Genomic DNA, 21644 nt, shown 5'->3' with positions numbered 1-21644 from the left:
GAAGAGCATTGTACAGCTGCAGTCCTGTCCAGGTCACCCAGGCGACAGGAACTTGCAAGCCCAAGTCAGAGATCTTAGTAGCCCTTCCCTGTTTGTCTGAAGTAGGACAGAGTGAGGACTTCTGCTTAAGCCTAGAAAATTAAATGAAATAGTGAAGTAACAAAGATGCTTACCACTTTGAAAAGCACAGAGACAAAACGCAGTAAGTTGAGCAGTGAGAAGTCTTTATTTAAGGCAAAGTACACACTCAAAGAAAGGGAAGTGTGGGCAACCTCAGAGAGGAGGTGTGTTTAAAGGCTTAGGATTCTCTCTTTTAAGGCTTTCAGGAATGGGACAGAGGCTGTGGGGAGTGCGCAGGTTTGGCATGTGGTCTCATGATGTTTATCTCTGATGAGAGACATTATGTCACCATCAATAGTCTGTCCTCTAGATATTCGGCAAGATAAACTTAACACAAGGAATTCCTTGATCCTGTTCTTCTCCAAGATAGTGATTACCCTCAAGCAGTGTGAGCATACAATTTAGGACTGCTTGTCCTGCCTTAAGATAGAGTCAGTTATTGGCTAATCACCATAAAATATGTTAGGAATCTTACCTCCTAACACCTGGTTTTTAAAATGGAATCTTAACATTAAGATGGGGTCCCTCCTGTTCTTACTATACTATTTATATATAGTATATTCCTGTTCTTACTATACTTACTATACTATACTCAGCATTTTTCATCATAGGCAGGAAAAATTAATCATGATGCTTGTGTCACGTCCCTGCCCTGCCTCAGTTCTTTTGATACTTTTCATGGTTAGGTCTACACTGATAGGAATGGCTTTTATGAACTTGGAATTTCCTTGTGAATAAATTAATGTATACAGCCCTCAGAATTGTCATTGTATAAATGTGAAAATTAATTTTTAAAGAGAAAACATAATTAAGGGTTTTTACTTTTATAAAGAGTAAAGAAGACTCTTCTCATCTTGATTAACACTAGAACAAAAGATATTAAAGCATCTTTCATTACAATGCTTTTTATTAAAATTTCTGTTTTAGTTTTCCAGTGTTTCCTATGTCATACAGTTAATCAAATAATTAATCTTATGTCTCAAACAATTAACATATTCAGCATTCTATACCATGCGAAATGCCCCAGATGCTGCAGGAGCAAATACAGAGAGGAGCTAAGCTCTTGTGGAGCTTACTGTGTAGTAAGGGAAATGGTCGTAATCAGATCATCACATTAGTAGAAAAGTGCATATGCTCAAACCTAAGGTGACCTGGAATACAAAGCCCTTTTTATTTTTCTAATGAACAGATACTCAGCTGAGTTTTTGGCCAACCTAATGCACAAATGGTTAATATATTGTATACTCAGGATATGTATCCTATTATAACACATGCATATTTTAAAATCTCAATTAATTTTGAACATTTTATACTTATAAAAATGACTTTTCGCATTCTCATATTTCATGAAACATTTTGTTAAAACTCTCTGTAAGCATCTTTAACATCAGTGTCTGTGTTCACTGGATCCACTTTTTAATGATCTAATACAGAGGAGTGCATAACCAATCCTCTGCAAGTTGTTTATAACACACTTCTTAAAAATCAGCTGATGTTGTAAATTTGCTCCCCAAGCATAAATTTTCATTCTATGGTGGTGATGTCTCCGTATTTATTACTTACTATATTTATTTTCCCAGTGCTCTTTAAAAGCTTATTTAAAACCACTTGAGTCTGTAAAGTGTGGTTTTCTAAAAATGCGTAATTCTAACCTTGCAATGAAGTCATGCCTCAAGAATTATTACTGAATCTTGTTTAGATATCTTTATCTCCTTTTTTATTGTCCAGGTTGACCTTCTTCACAACAAATAAGCATTGCTTGAGATTTCAGGCTGTTTTCTTGAAATCGTATTTTGCTGTTCAAAATTAAGTAACTGAAACAAAGGCCTTTAAGGTGAGGGCTTTCAGAAGCATGAGAATATAATTCAGATCTCTTTTTTATTGCATAATTTCAGGGAGTGAAAAAATCCACACTAAATTTCAATGTGTATTGTACATAATTATAAGCTGAAATAAGTGTTAAGAAGGCATCTTTGTTCTAAGAAAATATGTAAAGAGGCTGACCTCTGTTCAAGGTCAGTGCTGGCTTTCCTTGATCTGAAGACTTACTAAAGGCTAATTCTGTGTGTGTGTGTGTGTGTGTGTGTGTGTGTGTGTGTGTGTGTGTGTAGGGTGGTGGTGGTTGGGACAAGTGGGTGCTAGCAAGAGAATTCTGAGAGTGTGAGTGTCTTGTGCAGAGACCCTACTTGAGGAACAGAGAGAAAGTCAGCTCCTCTGAGCACAAAGCACAGAACAGTGGGAGATGTAAATCCTTAGCAACTCCCCATACATGCCCTATTTCCTGAGCACTCAGTGTTTTTGTCCTCTACTTGATTTGCTTTAATGTGTATCTTTAATGTCTCCATTGAATTCCAATTAGACTCAAAGTTCCATAAAAGTAAACCATGTCTATCCCTTGCTTAGACCCACATGGTGATAGGTCCAGTTAGCAAGGATGATGGGCAGTTGAAGGTCAGAACCCAAGAAAAGTCTGTATCACTAAGTCTGAGTATATCATATATACTCACAGGGCTGAGACACCTTGATGTCAGATGGTGACACATCAGAGAACTCTAAATAGAAGAGCATCTTTTAAATCCTTCAGCTGACTTTAACACCAAGTTTTAGTGCTCTCCTAAGAGACTCATTAAAACTTTAAAAGCCCTAAAGCATCAGTGTTAACTCTGATCAGCAAACACATATACATTAGCCAAAATATGACTAAGATATATGCTCTCTGATAACAAGGATTTTGGCTATCATGTATAGACAAGGCAGAAGAAAATGCTCTGTTTGAGTCTGATTATGAAGTACCTACAACAATAATTTTGTTTACTACATTTCCCTAAAAGGAAATCTTTCCTAAGTTATAATAATTACTAAAAATAGCAGCCTACAGTCATGCTCTTATATAAACAAACCCAATAAAAGATACCTGGCCTTATTTGGAAGTACGATGTACAGCTCCAAGAAATGATACACCAGTAGTAAGAAGAAAAATAAAATCAGAGAGAAAACAGTTAATGCAAACCTCTCCTTTTTCTAGGGTATGTAGTATGTCTTTCTCAGTGTTTGACTTTAGACAAAGTAAGATGAACAGATCAAGCAGTCATCGTGTGCCTTGAAAACCAAAAATGCGAAAGCCAGTTTCCTTGGCCTAGCACGGAAGGAACAAGACTTGTAAGTTTAGCTGAGGCTGCCAACAGCTCGGGGGAGGGAGGGGGGCTCAGCTGCCTGGGGAATACAAGGAAACATGAGGAACATCCAGTTAGAAAGACTTTAAACTTGAAGTACCAGCACTAAAACTTCCAAGGAATCAATGACATAGCCAATATGAGATGGGAAAGAAGAGACTCCAAGCCTGCTCCTCCCTTCGGAGGTGTGGATGGCAGTGTTTGCCCTGGTTCAGCAGGCAGACAGCATATTAATGCTTAGGAGAAAAGAAAAGAGAAAGAGATAAAAAAGAGATGAGGGATAGTGAGATAAGAAGTATCCGGTGGAGACAGATGGTCAAGAGAGTACATTAAAGTGACAGGGCAACATGCAGAACCTTAAAAATAAAATTTGCCTCTTTTAAGTTGAAATTTAAATTACCATTCTAAATGAATGCATTAATTAGTGTTCTAAAAAAGTCTATAGGAACTGAAAAGAACTGAAATACAAACATCTCTTCTGACCTAATCTTATTCTAATTTAAAGTTCTAGAAAATATTACAGAAACTTAAATGTAACCAATTACAAATAAGATCTCGAAATGAACCAGAGTACCTGAAATATATTCTGGTTGTTGTGTAAGTTCACTCCAAAATCTAGGTAGAGAATGATGTTCTAGGGTGTGCCAAACCTTAGGCATACACCCCTTGTCTACGAGGTAGAAATTTGGGGACACTTAAGGGTCAGGGCTTTTCATTCAGAAATGTTTCCTACCAATGCAACAGCAAGCAATACTGAGTGATCACATGCCCTGCTTTCCACCGTGAGCCTTAAGGATCACGAACTGGGGCTTGGAGGCCGGAGCTGATACTCTCCATCAATCAGGGCAGCTGACACGCGCCACCCATGGCCCATTCCTCCCATGCCTTTTGGGCCCATTTCTGCCGGTGGGGTTGGGCTATATTTCCAGCTCGAGGAAAGGGCATCCAGGCCCTTTTCCTTGTTTTTCCAGGGACAGAGCTTGTGGACCTGCTGAGAAATCTAATTACAACCTCCTTTCATGGTGAAATCCAATTACAACCAGCCTCACCGTGGAGTGAAAGCCAATCTTTTTGATAGAAAAGGAAGCTGAACAAAGGGTTTCGAGCAGATGTCCCTATACTCTGCCTTCTTTCTTAGGCAACTATACTGAAAGACTGCAGGAACCTTGGCTTGCCTTGCTTAGGAACAATGGTCATAATCTACTGCAATAACCATTCCCAAAAGAAAGGAAAACATTTTCATATCTGATACTAGGAGTTCCTGGGGGTTTCCTCAAGAATCCATTAGTTGGGCAAAACAAATTTTGAACCTCTCTCCACACACACCCCTAATTCCTAAAACCTAATTGAGATAAATGGAGGCAGTTCTCAAAATAGCTACTTAATGGAAATATGTATTTTATATGTATCTGGCATATGTTTATAATTGCTGAAGCAATAAAATTACTAACCACATTCTAATCAAATATCTATCACTCCTACTTAATCACTGTAGTCTACTGGATAAATAAAATAAATACAGATTTTCAGCTTAGCCCAAAAAATGGGCACAATTTTAGAAGGAGCATCCAGTTAACCAACAGGATTTTAATTGAATATGAGTGGAGTATGGTTTTAAGAGAATAAAACTTATCCTAGGTTCAAATGAAAGTACTGAGCTCATAACATGAATAAAAGTAAATAAGCAAAGATAATATAGATCCACCATTGAGAGACTCTCAAGTAGCTCCAAAGGCACAAATTTTTACTGTACTTGACTCAACTGGAGAATCATCTGTATAACATGTTAGGACCCCGTGGGACTGTAGCCTGAGGCTCACAAATGTCAGAAGAATTGACCTTGATTATAGATCATGATAACTGGTTTCAAGACACTATGCTTGCTGAGATCCTCATGCTCTCTTAGCACATGGGAATATTTTTAACTCTTAAGCCATTAGTTCAGTGTATTCTCTCAAACTTTTTTGGGCACCAAACCCTTTAGAGCTAACTCTGAATCGGCACAGCATTCTGTTGATATTCAGAAGACACAAACACAAATACTGAGCCCCAAATGTCTTCTTTCCTTGTTTTTCTTCCCTGGTCCCCAATTCCAGCACATAGCATAGACTCTGGGGGCCTCACAGTAGAGTGCAGATTAAGTTCTTTCTAGGAAACTTTTTGGAATTTGCCCCTAGAACATAGATAGAGGAAGATACTAGAAGCTTTTGTTAAACTGGGAAAACTTTTGGTTTAAACCTTGATACATGCAGTGATCCTGCATTTAGTAGCCTCCTAGATATGCATGGGGGGAGTTGAAGCGAGAGGACCAGCATTAGCTAACAGACAAAAATACTTGATTCATGCTCTCTTGTGATCTGAAAACAATTGAAAGTGATTGATTTTAAAAGAAAATGTTTTCTTTAGTTGGAAAAATATTCTGGACAGGAAAGCAGAAAGTTACTATAGCCTGAGCTCTGGATATAACTGACTTCTTTTTTGATGAAAAGGTGACACACAAAAATACAGCACATGTTTACTCTACATTTAGTTCTTTGTTATTTTATTTTGCTCAAATCCTTTGTGCATGGATGGTGGCCACAGTAAGGTCTGAGACTATAGGTATGGCTGGAGGTGGCTGACTATTTCACAGTCCTCAGCATCTTGGTAATAGGGCCAATATATCTAGACATCCATATCCTAGTTATTGAATGAGGTGTGTACATTTTAGTGCCATGAAACCGAAATCATCACTGTCCAAGAAAATTAGTACCAGATTCCTTTGGAAAGTATTATTCACGCAAAACACAACTTTGTTTCAATTTAGCTAGTTAGACCACTCCTATGAGGCAAATTTTTACATCTTCTGGGACTAACCACCCAAAAACCACATGGGAATTTTTAGTTCAGTGTTTTTAGAACAGTGTTTAAAATGTTCAGTCAGACCGAGCTAATGAGTTGGGTTTCCCTTGTTAGAGGAAAGGCCTAAAGGGAAGGGAAAAGAGCAGAGGGACTAATTTACTTCCCAAGGTTCCAGATTGAACCTTGTTATAACATTCTAGAGACGGCAGGAACATAGAAATGCGAGAGTACTTACTGTAAAGTGAAAATTTCCATGTTACAACACGAAATGCTCCCAAAACTATTGCCCGTATTTCTTTTAAAAACTCTTCCATTCCATGACACCTTCAAATCTTATGACTATATTAGCAAAATCATCCTTTGAGTGTTAATCACATTTGAATGTCTTGTAGCTTTTGATTCTCTCCAAAGATGAGAACTGTTATGCTCCATTTAAAAAGAAAAATATGCAGCCCCTAGGGCAATGTAGGGAAAGAACAACTTTTTCCTCTTCCCCTCTTATTTTCAGTAATTGGGACCAGCAAATTAAACTGACCAAAGATAGGTTAATGGGAGAAAAAGCTTTATTCATACACACATGGGAATCCACAAAGGTAGCTGGCTCCTTAACTGGTTAAAGGCTCATACGCCTAACTGAGGAGGGGAATAGAGGAGGACAGCGGGCAGAGATGGCTTCTGTGAGAACAACAAAAAGATGTCTTTAGGAAAGATGGATGGGTTTTAAAATGAACTGGAGATAAAAGAGTGTGTGATAATGTTTGTCTATATAGCTGTACGTGGTCTTTCTGTCTTCTTCAGGGTCATAACTCTTTCCTGGAGAGCGATTTACAACATGTTTACCTCTTGGTGTCTCTCCTGGCGTAGGAGCTGCCCTGAAGAGGGGATTTATGGCAGGTTTCATTTCTCAGAAGTTTCTGCGTTCAGTCAGCTAAGGCACATTCCAAGAAGGGTTCTTTCTGCATCTGTTCAACTTCTAATGTCTTCATCTCAACGTAATCTTCATACCAACTCCAAAGTCCCAAGTGGGTCTTCACAGCAACCACTGGGCAGACTTCCAACAGGACAGCACTGGGAGCAGGAGGCAGCTTTGTTTGCAGATGATCTGGAAATATTCCAACCCATGAATCCTATATTTTGAATCAAAGGTTGTATTGGTCAAGGTCCCAGCAAGGGAACTATAGATCCAGGCAGAAGCATTGAATCTGGGGATTTGAGGGAGTGTAATTAAGGGATTGTCTACCAAGGTGTGGCCAGGGTATAGAGAAGCTACAAGGGGTTGTAGGAACAAACTAGTAAGAGCTAAGCTTGTCTGTGCCAAGCGAGGGAGCATTTTCTGAACCCAGACAGAAAATCCTGTGTGGAGAGGGTCACTGATGGGGGCTGTGACCCTTAGGAGAGAGACCCAGTCACAGAGAAGGAGCTGAGAAAATAAATGCCCTAATTTTACTCTCCTCCTTCCCTCAGATTTCCCCACCTGTGCACTCCATTGGCTGAACCCAAAAGAACCACTGGGCAAGGAACCTGCTGCAGTTCACACAGGCCCTGGGACAGCTCGGGGTGGAGGATGCTGCAGAGTGCCTGTGGAGAGGGGTTGGAGGAGCAAATGGAAGATACCTAGATATTCGGGGGACAAAAATCCCATCCCAGTATGGGAGAAGTAGGATTAACAGCTGTAGACCAGCTGTGTCCTCTGCTTCTTGAATAAATCTTCCAGAGCCTTTCCTCTGGAAGCATATGCTTAGGTTTCTCCTCCTGTTATCAAAAACTCCTCAAACCTCAGCCATAAGGTTTATTGTATCTTTTTTCAGAGAAGACAGGTAATGGGAAACATTGCACCACTGGGGCAAACTATTATTTCCCCTCTACAGTGTGCTGGCGCCCACCAAAGCACATGAGAAGCTTCTCCCACACACTGAGTGCTGGAGGGACTTCTGCTTGGACTGAGTGCTTTCATTAGTGGTTCACACAAGAACTGCTCATCAAAGCCCATCATTGTTCCCCAGTGGTCCCCACACCATGAGAATCAGACTATTTGGAACTGTTCTTAGGTATGCATTGCTGTTTTTCTTAATCCTGGAAGAGAACTACCTCAGTGAATAGTTCTTCATACATTCACAGAGCTGAAAGCACTTGAAATTCCTCTCCCAACTAGCATAACTTGACAACCAAGTTATTCTAGAAACAGAAGAAGAGAGACAATACCACTGAATCCAAAGAGGCTTCGTATTATGCTGGTAGAATTTAACTAATAAGGGAATTCAAATAAGGGCACTCAAAGGAGAAAGCTAAGAACCTGGCATTCAAGGGGAAGAAATTCCAGGGAAATAGAGAATAAACTTAATTAGAAGGAGAGAGAAGAGCCAATGGCAGAAAAAAAATAGGATTAATCTACCTGATCACGTTAGGAGCTAGCTTCCAAAAGGTGAATTGTCATGTGATTAACTACATGATGCAAATCATTCAGTTATCAAGTGCCTGTCATTGAGACACGACAAATGTCACAGGCCTTTAGGTGAGCCATACTTGAATGACTTCAGAATCTAGGAGCCAGAAGTTTACACAATGTGTGAGGCCTTCTCTTATAAAAATATAAAAATCAAAATCAGGTACAGGGCTTTGTTAAGGAACTTGTACAAGTGAGGAGCCCTAAAGCTTAATCTTAGGTTCGTGGCACATCCACGTGTGGCTGAACTCAAATGTCTGTACCCCAAAGAATATGCAAAAAGGTGGAGGGAGGAATAAATAAATGTAAAATATGAGAAAACCCTGCAATCACAGAAAAAGGGGAAGTAAAAGGATGTATCATAAAATGATTTGAGCAAAGAAAAATTAACATGGCCACAATAGTTTCTCCCACTATACCACAGGGTAGGGAGTGGTGGAGACTTTCTGAAGGGCTGGCAAACACCCGAGGAAAAGAACAGAGCACTGCCTGCATGGGCCCACCCCGAATGGAGTCGTGAAATGAGACCCGGTGAGGTTAGTGTGAGGTGAGTGACACAGGAGGCTAGGAACTCTGAACGGAATAATGAAGAGGTGCAGAAAAGTGTTTCTACCAGTTTTGCCTAAGCCTGTGGGGTCCTCTAAATGTAATTAAAGCAATTTCTCAATTACATGTTATAGAAGAGGAAGAATGTACCAATTTCGCCTGAGCTAGAAAGAGATCTTTGAAAATGTCCCTGAAAAGCCTTCCTTTTGAAATTCTCACATCCTTTGGCTTCCGTGCTACTCATTCGTGACTGGGCACAGGAGCGCAGAGAGATGTTCCAGAAGCTCTCACTGGATGGAAACGCTATGAAGTGGAGGTGAGGTGACATGGGTGGTGCATAGGTGAACTTCTTAGGATATACCTGGCATAGAGTAAAATCTCAAAAAATATAAGCCATTACATTGTTCCAATTATCTGTTGCTGCTTACAAATTTAGGAGCCAAACAACAGCTATTTTATGATGTCTCAAGAGTTTATGAGTAAGGAGTTTGAGCAGGTCATTCAGAGGTGCTGAGCTGCTCTGAAGGGTCCATGATGGCTCCACTCACATGCCCTGTGCCTTTGCAAGGACAGATGGAAAGATGGGATTGGCAGGGACTGCTGAACAGTGTCTTCACTGACATGACAATCGCTTACAAAGGCGCTCAGGGCTTCCAAACTTATTTTCCAGGAGATGCAAGTCAAAACTCCAAGGCTTCTTATGAACTACCCACCAAAGTCCCAGAATATCACTTCTACCTCAATTATTTGGTCAAATAAGTCACTGAGGCCAGATAGAAGGGGAGGAGATCTTGACTTTACCTGTCAATGGGAAGAGCAGCAAAGAACTTACAGCCGTCTTCTCTATCCACAATGTTTATACATATTACATAAAAAATGTTAGACATTATCTCACGACAGCTACCCACGTGAGTCAGAACAGAGTTGACCTTTGTGGATGTTTGGTTCTTAATGGGGAGACCTGTTTCTGCCATGCCAAATGTCTCATCTGTGTATCTGTGTTGATGATACATTTGAAATTCCAAATCCTGGGTTTCCTCAGAAAGGTTAAACCTATAAAATGCAGTCTAGCCATCAACTTTAAAATTCCAGATGAGGTTCTGTTGAGAATCTACTGAGACATTCTGTTCCTATCAGAGGCAGAGACTTGCTTCAAAGTTCCCCTTCATCTATCATCTTTAACCTTTCCAGATGAGTCCGAAGAAACAATCGTGAGGACTTGATGATGGGGGGAATCTAGTAACCCCAATGTTGCTCATGTAATTGTATATTAATGATACCAAAATTAAAATTAAAAAATAGAAACAATGGTACAGAGGAAAGAAAGAAAAGTCTTAAGAACTCTAAGTAAAAGGGTGAATTTAAATCTCTGTGAATATTAATTATTGGGGTAGTAAGCCGGGGGTTTTTTTTGTTGTTTTTTTTGCCTTATGAGTGTTTCAAAGAAATGATATCTTTCTCTTCACATTTACAGTTGGTGAAATTACCAAATGACCGTTTGATCACATTTGAGTCTCAAAACAACCATAGAAGATAAATAGGAAAGGAACTATTATTTTTCCTGTTTTGTAGAGGAAGAAGCCAGTGACTTGCCCAAAGTGTCCTGGCTGGGCAAAAGGCAGTGCAGATCAGAAACTTAGGTCTTCCAGCTCTATTCAGTGTTCTTTCACATACCTATACTGCTGCCTTTGCATAAACCCATATGTGTGGGCAAAATAAGTTATCTAATTTCCTATCAACACTGCCTATTTAAGTCTTCAGAAATAATGTGTATATTCAAAAGTGTGTCTAATTTCTGCATTTTTCACCTAAAGCTTTTTTTCTTTTTTTATTAAGGTATCATTGATATACACTCTTATAAAGGTTTCACAAGAAAAACAATATGGTTATTACATTCACCCTTATTATCGAGTTCACCTAAAGTTTTACTTGCTCTTTCAGCAAAAATAGCCATTTGCATTTTGTACAGAGTACACACCAAATTTGACTCAAAATATGTGACTTTTTACTTACCCAAGAATCAATGGTATTCATCATACTTAGCAAGGATATCATGGATTTCATTTTCAAAGTACTTTTAGAGCATCAGCTAATTAAACCTCCCTGGAGTCTAGTATGATGGTTGTTTTCAAAATATCTCTCATTTCCCAGGAAACTTCTCCACTCTGTCTTATTTATACAAATCAGCACATTTGTTCAGTTCTTAAAATAAGAAGTTAAAGGCTGTGAAACTATCCTGATCAATGTGTGTGACAAATGCTCAGCAAGAAAAAAATGCTCGGTGACTGGTCTGAAGGACAAAGTGGGACACAGCAGAACTCAAAACCTTATACATCCTTGGTGCTGGATTGTTCTGCAAAATCCTGTCTTTAAAAATGCAACACAGGCATCTGCTTTATAATTGAAAACTCAATGTGGTTTCTCTTTTGGATCATTCTAAATAACAGCTTTATTCTGCCTGTAAATTTTGTTTTCAGTTTCACAATAGAAATAAACATGACATCCCTAAGAAATACTTCCAAACTCAGACACAGTAAATAATCAGGGACCATGCAGAAAATGTTGGGGTGAGCTCTCACAAAGCCTGCACAAGTGGCCACCAGATGTCATATGACAAACCCTGTACTTATTATACTTACTCCATGTGTTAATATATCCTCCCCACAGCTGTGCCAAGATTCTCAGCCTTCTAGCTCTTTTGGGTTAAGGCCAATGTGAAAATACCTCTGACCTGAAACTAGAAAGACATTAATTCAGGAATATTCTTATCTCCTAAACATGGATTCAATGCATATAGTAAACCAGAATTTAAATGTATGGAATATGAGACCAGTGAATTTTTTTTTAATGAGTGAACTAAATGTAAAAATGTTCTGAAACTGGACTCCTTGGCAGCTTGAAATCACCATGGAAGGAAGACATAGAAGGAAGGAGGAGAAAATATAGGGGAATACTAGATTAATTTCCCAATATCACCCATAATGCAAGACACAAATTAATGTAGTGGTACTATTGATGAAAAGTGCAAGGCCAAGGCAGTGGGAATAATGGTCACTCACACGTGTGTGTCACTTGGGAGCCGGCAAAGAGCTCCCCACCTCAAGGGCTCCCTGTGGCGTTAGGTGGAGCTGTTATTCCCATTCTACAGATGAAGTTTGGAGAGATTAAGTAATCTGCTCAAAGGAATGCTTCGTGCTGACTGAGGACCAGCGCCCCAAACCATAACCTCTGATTTCTCATCTGCAGCCTGTTCTGCTGGACCATGTGAGAACCTTGGCTTCTGAGTCCAAAGCACAGCATTCTACTCCTCACTCATCTTTTAAGCCTTGCACATTTAGCCAAATAATTTAGATTCTTCAAGCTTGTATTTCTTTATAGTTAAATGTTATGTGTTCTCCTTTCCTTATTGGATCAAATGAGACAGTATACAAGAAAATATTTTATAAACTGTGAAATGCCATATAAATGTAAAGAAGGTGTGACTAAGTCCAACTTGAACTGATATTCTGGGGAGACTTGCCTCAACACATCCCTAGAGTTAAGCTTTTCTCTCTTTTGTCTGAAAGAATAATGAACCCCTCCTCTTCAAAGTTAAACCTTCTACCTGTGCTTTAATATAAAAACCAGCAAATACTTATCAAGGGCTTACTGAAATTCTATCATCTCATTTCATCTTCATCATCATTTTGCAGATAAAGAATCAGGCTCAAAAAAGCTAAATAATTTACCCAAGATTTATGCAAATTAAGTATTAGAGTCCAGGAAGTCCTGCTTCAGATCCTATACCTTTAATTGCTGTGCAATATTACCTTCCTAATGACTCAGGCAACTTCTCTGTTTTCCCCCATTTCAGTTATCTATTACTGCATAACAGTCCACCCTCAAATTAAATGGTTTAAAACCAGCCTCCTAATTCAGACATGGTCATGTAGTCTCTACTGGGCCCAACCCGGTGGTCTTCTGTTGACTTTGTCTGGAGTCACTCATGTGGCTCCAGCAAGCTGGGAGCTCAGCTGAGGCTGAGCCATCCCCGATGGTCTCTCATCCTCCAGGGTTCTCTCAGTGTGGCTGGTTATCACTCAGCAGTCCAAACTAGACTTCAGGCCTGGCTTTTTCACAGTGTGGTGGCTTTCATGGGAAGACACAGCCCTTTGTGGAAGTGCTTTCCAAGCCTCTGCTGGCATCACATTTACTAATGTCCCTTTGGCCAAAATGAGCCTCAGGCCAACGCTAGAGTCACAGGCAATGAAGCCCAACAGTCGTTGTTCACGGGGACCTTCATTGTTCACCACATCTCCTCTCCTCCCCTGTATCTTCTCATTAGTTACTTATACTTTCTCCTTAGCATAGAAAATGCTGGATAACCACACTTGAATACAAATAAAAATTCCCCATGACTATACTTCCCCCTTTGGCTACCTGCTTGCTCTCCTTTCTTTCACAGCCACGCATCTTAAGTGAGCGGTCCACACTGCCTGTCTTACTGCATCACTGTCTATCCGCCTGCTGCCCAGTCCCTGCAGACTGGTCCCCACCGACATCAGCACACCAGAACTACCCTCTCGCGACGCTCCAATAGCCTCTGTGATCCCAAGAGCAGCGGATGAGTCCCTGGCTTTGTCTGCCTTGCCCTCTCCGTGACATTCAACACTTTCTTTTTCTTAAGGGATTCTCCTTTCTCCCGCCTTACGTGTCTGGAGCCCCTCCCATCCTCTAAGGACGTGATGGCCGGCACTTACCAGGATTCCGGCTCCTGCCCTCCGCTCTACCCACTGCACAGCTCCTCATGCTGAGAGCACCCGAATATCTTTAGCTCCAAACTCTCCACTTACCTCCAGACCCATTTATCCGAGTATATCTCACTCAAATTCAACAGGTCCAAAACTAATTCATCATCCTTCTGCTAAAACCAGATCTTCGTTTCAAAATCCCTTATCTTGGTGATTAACATCACTATTTACCCAGTTGCCCAGATTAGAAATGCAGTAACCCAAGATTCTTCCTTCTTTTCTTCCAACAATAACCAACTGATACTCAAGTTTTATCTGTTCTACCTTTAAATATCTCTCAGAACTCTCCAGTGGTATACTGGCAAGTGTTTAATGACCAGCTTTGGAGGGGGGGTAAGAGGAAGGCTGGGTAGAATTTCATGATTTCCATGGTGTAATCCTTCCACTAATGGCTGATTTCAAGCTGCTAACATGACATCACTGAACAGAATTAGGAAGAGATGCACAGTAGCACACATTTTATAGTATTTCCACCTACAGATGCAAGAGGTAAATAACCTCAAGAGAGTAGTAAAAGCATTTTTGTAACAAAATAAATATGAAGTATTTGATTTTGAATATTTTCCTTTATTTTTAATAAGTTGATTTAATTATAAGTGTAAATAATTTAACTTTTAATGATGTTTTTGTTTAATAGCCAGCTCACAAAATTCCTGGAAATTGAACAATTGGTTCTCACAAGCCTGTATAAGCTGGAGCTCTCCTTCTCTTCTCCATTTCCAAGACCACAGCCAAAATTTAAGACTCTCACTTCTCACCATGATAGTGCAATTTCCTCCTAATTAGTCTTTCTACTGGTCTGTCCCAAGGACCCTTTCTAATACAGAAATCTGATTATATCACTCCCCCACTTACAATCGTTCATTGAGTCTCTATAGCTTTTCAGCTGGCTCTTAAAGTTCCTAGTTAAACTACAAGGACTCGCTTTGTTTTTTGAGCTGCATCTCCTACTACTTCCCCCATTAACACCCTGGTAACTCAAACATTTGCAGTTTTATAAATCTCTGAACCGTCACCTTTGTTGCTTCACCCTCTACACTGCCCTTCCATCTTTCATACATCTGACTACTACTACTGATTTTCTTTTCAAAGCTAAGGTCAAGAATTACCTTCTCTGAAAGTCCTGTCTATATAGGGGCAGTAGAGCATAGTGGCTAAGAACACAAACTTAAAATCAAACAGCCAGGTCTCAAATATCAGATCTGCCACTTAGCTGTGTAACCGTGAGCTCATTACTTAACTGTAGTTTCTTACTAAGTTTCCTTACTAGTAAAATGATTAAAATAAAGTGCTACCTTGTAGGATCTCTGGGAAGATTTAGAATTAGTACATGCAAGGCACTCAGAACAGTGCCTGTAACTTAAGCACTTAGGACTTAGTAAATGTTAGTAATATTAACTTCCTAATTTTAAATGCCTTTTATCTGTGTTTCCATTGCATAATGTACATATTCATTACATTATATAAATCATTGATTTACTTGACTTCCTCCTTTGTAACTCTTCAGTCAGGACATATGTAGCCCTGTGCATAGACAGTGCCTAGAAAGCACTCAGTAAATAAATAGAAGTGTGATGAGTGATACAAGCTCTGGCCAACTGGACGCATTATTTCTTTTTGACTCATTGCTGCATACAATGTAAGAAGGTGAAGGGAATTTGTGATCATGTTATCAAATTAAAGGGAATTTTTTTTTCAGGTTTCATTAGCTATACATATCGCAATAAGAACTAAAATCAAAAGGAAATCAGTCTTAAAACTGACAGCATTTTTGATGATTCTTGCTTCCCCTTCATGTTACCCCATGTACTGCAGACTGGTCTGCAGTAGCAGTTTCTTAGCCTCATTACATAGTTATTGGTGATGAATGTAGGAAAGATTCCAGGATGAAAGGGAGCTTTGGTAAATGTATGGGTAAAAGAGACTTTAAATGTTCCCTGGAAAATTATTCTTACCTCACAACAAAACATATTATTTTCTGAGACTCTAAGTTATTTATTCAAGAATCACAATTCAATTTTGTGGAAGGTAAGAGAAGAAAGAATAAGCATTAATGAGCACCTCTTAGGTATCAGGCATTTTTTGAAAAATTGCTTCTAGTCTTCCCAAAGCTGAATTCGGTATTATATTAGTCAGGGTTCTCCAAAGAAACAGCGACAGAGGGAGAGATTAATTTCTTATAAGGAACTGGCTCATGCAATTATGAATGCTGATAAATCCCATGAGCTGCTTTCTGCAAGCTGGAGGCTCAGGAAACGTGGTGGCCTTATAGACTCTCTGGTCCTAGTCTGAAGGCCTGTGCAACAGGAGCACTGATCGTGTAAGTCCCACACCAAGGGCAGGAGACCAATGTCAGAGCTCAAACAATGAGGCTGAGGGAGCAAATTCTTCCTTCCTCCACTTTTTTGTTCTATTCAGGTCTTCAACAGACTGGATGAAGCCCACCCACACTGGGAAGGGCAGTCTGCTTTACACAGTATACTGGTTCAAATGCTAATCTCTTCTGGAAATGCCCTGGGAGTCATACTCAGAAATAGTGTTTAACCAGATAGCTGGGCATCTTGCAGCCCAGTCAATTAGTCACATAAAAATAAATCATCACAGATGTCATCCTCATTTTCAGATGGGGAATAAAAGGCTCAGAGGGTTAAACTTGCCAAAGACTACATGGATAGGCCAGTGTTGGCCCAAGTTCAGATACACATCTTTCAGTCCAAAATCCCATTCTCCTTCTACTAAACCAGTAATTCTCAGTCAGGGTGATTTTGCCTTTCAGGGAGCACTCGGCAACGATTGGAGACATTTTTGATTGTCCTAACTGGTTGGGGAAAGAGGACTTGCTACTGCCATCTAGTGGGTAGAGGTCAGGGCTGCTGCTAAAGAGCCCCCCCCACAACAAAAAATTATCCAGCCCAAAATGTTAATAGTGCCAAGGTAAAGAAACCCTACACGAAATACATTATTTTGTATTTTTACAATTTTCTGAAACAATAGAATAGTAATAACATGATGATCTAAAATATAAATGTCTATAGTTCCATTAAATTTATAAACATTGGTGAAATGAATGAATTAAATTCTGGATTATAGAGGAATTAAACTGCATTTTTCAATGACTCTTTACAATTAACATTCACTAAGAGAATAAAATATGTTAAATCATCATCAATAATGGAAATAGATTCTATCAAGTTAGGAAATAGATTCTACGTATTTACTCAAAACATTAAATACTATATTTAAAATATTGTATTTTAATACGATAAAATCTTAGAGTATATTTTTAGTGAGTTTAGTAATTTAAGGAAAAAAGGTAGCATCAGTTCATGGTCCATAAGATTCATAGAATTATTTCCAATTTTAGAATTATAAAATAGTAGAGCTAGAGAATCATCTAGGTCATCCTCTTCTTTGTTTATCACTTAAGAAAACTATATCAAGAAGGGGTAAGTGATTTGCCCAAGGTCTCTTGGCCAGTTAAGGACCTTGCTGGAGCCAGAATGCAGCTCTCCTGGCAGTGTGGTGCTTTCTTAATTCTAAGGTGTTTTCTAATGTAACTGAAGGGTTAGATTTTGCGGTGTGGGGGTGAGAGGTTGCTACATTCTTTTATTTAAACATATTCTTCATTCAGGGGAAATTGACTTTATATACTTTTGCCTTGGTTAGACTATAAAAAGCACTATTTAAAGAGACTTTTTATATCAAATAATTCAACCTGCTTTCTATGATAAGCCTTTTTTCCCCAACATCGGAAAATGTATTTGCCACGTATGCAAAATTTTAAACCTTAAAATGTTTGGAACTCTTTAAAAACTCAAGGCAGATTCTGAATTGTTCCCAATACTGCTTTTGGTTTTTTGGGGTTTTTTCTGTTCTTCCCTACTTTTTTGTTCAAGAGGTAAATGGAGATGTTTATTTGCAGCAGACCTGGGAAAGCACTGGAGCAAGAGCCAGGAAAGCAGGATTCAAGTCCAGTTCCCTTTCTTAACCACTCTGTGACCATAGGCATGTCTTGTCATAGCCTTTCTAAGCTCATTCTCATCTGTCATATCATGGGGTTGCTGCAAAGGTCAAATAAGATAATATTCCATTTGAAATCTATTTGGTAAACCTGAGGCACTACAATAATATAAACTTCCACTATCTGCTCTACACCATTACTAGTTCTAAATATGTTTATTTAAAGACATAACAATACACATTCCACTGTCATACTCTGAATTTCTACTTAAGTTATGTATAGTGATTTTCAGAGGGATCCCTTAGAGGAATTAAATTTCTCCAAGATGAGTACATGTTATTTTCATTAAAGCTGGAATAGATTAGCTTATTTAAGGTTATAAATAGTTTGCAGTTTCCTCCCATCCTCAATTCTAAATCACCTTCCACATTCAGCTCATCCTTTCAACACACCGTTCCCTAGTCCAGGTGACCCATTCTTTGGGGTTTACATAGTGGATAGGTGGAAATATGTTATTTGTTTCTAACATGATGAGGAAGTCTATGCTAGCACCTATAGCCTCCTTTTCTTCAATAAAAACTTCATATGCTAATGAAATTAGAACTGAAGTCCCATAGTAATTCCTATGTCCTAAAAAAATAAAATAATAATAATAAGAGGGATATAAACCAGATGAAGACATGGAAATTGTTGATTAAATGGAGTAGAAAAAAATGTACATATATTGTCACTCCCTGCTAAAATTCCAGTATGATAGAAAAAAATAATGATAATATAAATTCAGAATGACAAAGAAAACATGGATTAAGAAGATACAAGACAGCAAAAAATGTTTAGAAGATGAAAAACTGTTGGAAGGACAGGCAAAGATTAGAAGTAAGATCAGAACTTCAGAGAGGGGTACTACAGACAAAGAAGTCAGTTCATACCACAAAAACCAGAGAAGTTTCAAGAACTAGAGGCACCAGGTTGTTTGGAAGGCAAAGTGAAGGTAGAGGCTAAAATCAGGAGGATTGGTTGAAAGCCTATCAGATAAACAGCTGCAAGATCCTTCCTCATGCCTGCACAGCCAGGTGCCTCCCTTTTCACCCTAAACAGGAAAGAGAAGGATATTCCCTGGCCCTCAACTTGAGCTAGGCACTGCAGAGGGTGGGATGCAGTGCCATTCAGAAACCTGGGGACTATGTGCGAGTCAGCATGTGCACTTTGAGACCTCTAGTCCCTTCACCCGTTGGTCTCACAGAATGCTAGCAACCAGACCTTTACCTCCTTCCCCAGGGGAGAAGATATGAAAGTCTCCAGAAAAAGAAACCTCCCCCAGAGAAAAGATCAGACAATCACATCTGGGGTCCCCCAACAAATCCATTATATTCCTGCCTCTGCGCCCCCATGGAAGCATTACGAAGTGACAAGTCCTACCCATGAATCTTCTAGTTGGCTTTTTGTCGACTCACTGCTAAATATTACTGGACAACTGAAGACACTAGACATTTGGGGAAATCTTTCAACATGAAAAACAAAGGGCAAAACAAACATGCCAGAAAAGAAAGGATAGTACAGAGACAGAAAATGCAGGGAGCAGAGGAAATTTTCTCAAGATTTGATTATCATCTTCAAAAAGATGAGTATATATTACACTAACTGAATAAGAAGAGGATAATATTTAAAAAGGGGGACCATTGGGAAATAAATTACAAGTGTGTAAGAAAAGGGGCTTAAAAAAGTCAATAGAAGAGATGAAAGATAAAATTAAGTTTCCCAGGATTGTATAAATAAGATAGAAAACAAGTAAATGGTGCGTAAACCAGAGAATCAACCCAAGAATTCTAACATACTAAATTCTGTAATATGAATTACAGAAAGAAAAGGTGATAAAAATAAATAGGCAAAAATTGTCAAAGAATTAACACGTATAAATCTCCCAGAACTGAAATACATCAGTGTCCAAATTCAAAGGGCTTCATGAGTGCCTACAGGAAATTTAAAAGGATCCAAACTAAGGCAGAAATTGTAGTATTTCAGAACTCCAGAGATAAACGTTAAAACTTAAAAGCTTGGAGAAAGAAAAAAAAAAGCAATTATCATTTTTTTTAATTGGAAAAAATAGACACTGGAGTTCTTACGAGCAACACTGAAAGCTAGAAGGAAATGAAACATGCTTTAAAATTCTGAGAAAAAAAATGTCCTATCTAAAACTCTATATCTTACAAAACTCCATATCAAATGAAGGATACAATACAGATACTTCCTGATATGCAATCTCAAAAGCTGTCCCCTAGATACTGTTTCTCAGAAAGTGTCTGAAGCTTATGCACCATGAAAATGAGTGAGAACACCAAAAAAGAAAACCCTGTGGGACCCAGGAAGAAAGAACTCAAACACAAGAAAAGAGCAAAGGGAATTCCTTTTAGCCAAGGTGGTGCTGGTGGTGATGAGATCCCAAGGGAAAAGCAGTTCAGCTGCCAGGGCTTCAGTCAAACCGAGCCAGAGATGGACACCCCGGGAGGGGCATCTCAAAGACGGGCATGGGACTGGAGGGGGGGGGGGGCCTTATGGGTTTGTTTTGTTACCATAGTAAAAGGAATTTTAAATTTTGGGGGGGGAAATTTGGGAAGAATAAATGATGGATACATGGAAAAGTACATTTAAAAAGGAGGCAATTTCTAGGTCCAGACGAAAACAAAATATCGTTCAAGAAAAGAAATTTAAGTATGATTCAACACAGAAAATGACTACTTGGCATAGCTGTGAAGACTATTTGCATTGTCATGAAAATTAAATAATGATTTGAATAAGAATTGTGAGAATTATTTTAGGAGGAGAGGGGAGAGGGGAGGAGGAGAGTTTGTGAACATGTGTGTGTGCATGAAGTGATAGCTGTTACAGTAAGAAACCAGTAGAAGTTGTTTGACATTTTTTTAAATATCCATTTAAGAATTTATTTGGAAATAGATAACTCGCAGAAGAAACTTCTCTCTTTATAAAGCTCAAAGTGTTATTGAAAGCTCTGTGGATGCATTTATGTATAAAACGATACAAAAAAATAATTTAAAAGAGTCATCTACTCTTTCTGGGGATCCAGAGAATCTGTATTAAAGACTAACAAATGTATTCCCAATCCTGGTCAGAGTTCAGACTAGCAGGCTTAGGGGTCCTCTGCAAGGAAACACAGCCCACTGTTTTTAAAAGAGTTCATCTACAGGCCAATTTACTTAGCCTCCTGAGCCCTACTATCTCATCTCTAAACTGGAGAAGTTTGTTTGGAACTAACTAAACTCAAAGGTAAGGCAAATAACAGATAAGACAGGCCAGGTCCAAATGCCAGTGTCCCTATAGAGGATGGTCTCCTCAGACACAGCCAACTGTTGCCAGGAAGGCCTAGTGTGACCAAGAGGCCCAATGGCTCAAGAGAAACTGCATCTGGATTTTTACATGAAACCTCTGGATTTAAAAATACTAATTGAAAATAGACAGTGCCTACCAAGCCCTGTCCACCTCCAGGCAGCTGCCAGCTCAGATCGCCAGTGCGAGAGCTCTAAACCACACCACGTGATGACACCTGCGGGGAAGTGCAGTGTCTTGGTCCTAAAAATCTGCATCCAGTGTATGGGTTTTTCCAACCATCACCAAGAGGCAGTTTGTTTTATCCAAACCTGACAAACTATATTACTTCATTCTGTGACTTTTATCTTTACTGAGAATACTTACAAATCTTAAGACGCAAGATCTGCGTAGGAAACACAATCATAAACAGAGATAGGTTCTGCCAA

The 21644-nt window shown here is 39.1% G+C and overlaps 1 protein-coding gene across 4 annotated transcripts in view; it reads left to right on the top strand.

The window, feature by feature from the left end:
• Nucleotides 1–21644, top strand: part of SPARCL1 (SPARC like 1) — a 91147-nt gene that overhangs the window by 47848 nt on the left and 21655 nt on the right. The gene's annotated exons all lie outside the window — the stretch shown is intronic.

The sequence above is a fragment of the Manis pentadactyla genome, chromosome 5, assembly GCF_030020395.1.
Source record: "Manis pentadactyla isolate mManPen7 chromosome 5, mManPen7.hap1, whole genome shotgun sequence".
NCBI lineage: Eukaryota > Metazoa > Chordata > Mammalia > Pholidota > Manidae > Manis > Manis pentadactyla.
Note: the sequence above shows the minus strand (reverse complement) of the source record. Positions and strands in the feature narration are given on the sequence as shown.